Source organism: Penaeus monodon, unplaced genomic scaffold (assembly GCF_015228065.2).
Source record: "Penaeus monodon isolate SGIC_2016 unplaced genomic scaffold, NSTDA_Pmon_1 PmonScaffold_148, whole genome shotgun sequence".
Lineage (NCBI taxonomy): Eukaryota > Metazoa > Arthropoda > Malacostraca > Decapoda > Penaeidae > Penaeus > Penaeus monodon.
The window spans coordinates 120,447-122,946 of NW_023643931.1; positions in this window are offsets into that span (position 1 = coordinate 120,447).

Below are 2,500 nucleotides of genomic sequence, written 5' to 3' on the forward strand. Positions count from 1 at the left end.
TCGCTAAAACCCCATTCTGGTGCACAACGGCACCATTTGCCCTATACCGGGCCACTCGACACATGAAGGAGAAGTATAAGCGGTGAAGATCTGCTGGAAAAAATTTGTTATTGTCACAGAGTGGATGATTGTTTTGTTTGAAGATGGTGAATTTTTTGTTGGGACAGCAGTCCGGTTTTCCCCAAATACTCGTGCTTCTGTGATTGGGATAGTAGGGACCAAATCAGCTTTTACACAAAAAGGGTGGCTCGGGGGAGGAAGGGAAAAACTAGCAGATCAAAGAACGTCATCAACCCCCTTTGGGTGAATAAGACGGATACTTTCCCCCCCTGAACTTTAAGCTTGGTTTGATGAAGCGTTCCCCAAAAGTTCTGGACAGGGAGGGTGGTGCTTCCTCACCTGTGCCGCTTTTCCAGGAGTCCCATGGGGGAAATAAAAGCTGGCATCTTTGAATCAATACGTCAGTCATCAGAGATCCAGAGTTTAAAAAACTCAATAAAAAAAGTCGAATGGTAGAGGTACATTGTTTTGGTGTAAAGAATTTCCCTTTGGGAAAACAACACCCCAGCAACTACCAAAAACCGTCCCCATAATGTACTGCCTTAAAAAACCGGGGACAACTGAGCATCAAAACACTCCTATTTCTCCCTGGACGGTTCCGAGAATCGGGGTCAAGACGCGAGAGGGGAGAGATCTCATCAAGACAGAAGGAGAGGAGACCAGGTATCAGGGCGGGGGGGGGCAGCCGAGGGGCCCTTTTCTGTTGGACTTTTAAGAGAGAATCCCTGCCGCGCACTCGAGGGGCCAAAGAAACGGGAAATGTCAGCACTGAAGATCAGTGATGACCAAAATCTAGTTTTAGCATCTTTTTTATTTGTGTCCTGTTTCTATCAACTGATCAATTCTGATCGTGTTCAGCATTGATCAGTTGAATTTTTAAAAGTACCCAAAGTAAGCAATGTTGAGTCAATCAGATACCCACAATTTTTCAAAAATGTCAAATTATAAATTGGGTGAGAAAAAAAAATAAAAAAAACTATGGGTGTTAAATAACACAAAAAAAAAATGCGCTCTAATATTCCCTTCGTAAAAAAAAAAGAGTTTTCCATTTTCATTAGTTTTAAAAACTTGACCCCATCGGGGAAAATGGGGTGGCATTTTTGGATCAGCGATGCAGATTTGTCTAAACAGTTGAAAAAACTAGACAACTTACAAAAATATTTTTTGTAACCCCGTGTTTTATTGTTTTATTTCATTGATATCATAATTTTATTGATTTTTTTATTTTTTTTATTTTTATTTTTTAATTTTTAATAGTTTTTTTAAATGTTGTTTTATTATATTATTATTATATTTATTTTATTTCATCATTCCCCTCATTATTATCTTACTATTGTTTTTATGCATTTTGGGTTTTTGGGTTTAATATTTGATTTTTTATGATTTTGATTATTAATATTATTTTTATTATTCATTTTATTGTTGTTGCTGCTGTTGTTGTTATTATTATTGTCATTATTATCGCTATTATTTCTATCATTATGATTGTTGTTTTTATAAGCATTATTTTTATTACTGTTGTCATAATTATTGTTCTTGTTATTATTTTTTTTATTTTTATTTATTTTATTATTTTTTTATTATCACTTTTATTATTACAACTACTATCACTGTTTTTGTAGCCATTGTTATTAATATTACTTATAGCATTGCTATTTTTTCTTATAATTGTATTATTGTTGCATCATAATTGTTATTTTCATCATTTATTTTCTTCGTTACCATAACGAACATGGTAATAACCATGTTCGTTATTGCTGACACAATCACAGAATGGGCGATGCCACGGCGCAGCATCACCGGCAACTTTTTATGAAACCATGTGTATATATACTGCCATTATTGTTACAGCTGTTATTGGCATATCCATTGTTTAAACAATAAAAGGAGTATATTCTCAACTTTCGAACTTGAACACATTATTGCCTTCAGTGCTTCTCGCCCTGCGGTTGCCAGAGACCAGTGACTCTCACTGCGGCAGTATCTGGAGCAGCAGTATTGACGTCACCAGTATGTTTGTCTTTCTCTGAGAATTGGAACGGCGAGACACCCGTAAGGGACGAAAAGATTATGTATGTCTTATTCCCCGTCGTTACTTACTCAAAGCCAGACTATCACATGTCAGATGCCTTTGAAACTTGTTCCCTATTTTTCTTTTTTCTTTTTTTTTTTTTTGGCTGCGTCACGCTTCCGGGGGTAATAGGGAAAAAAGATACGAAGCTCCTTTTCGTTAAAAAACCAGTATTTTTAAAAATTTTTCTCCCAAAGTCACATACACACACTCCAAATTCAAATAACATCTAGTGAACTATCAACAAAGCTGTATTTATCAAAGACAGAACATGATTTCAATGCAATGTACATGATAATAAAAATGTAATAAAAATCACAGTATACTAATGCGCAGCAGTCAAAGTGGATAACTGGGCAATAGTCACTT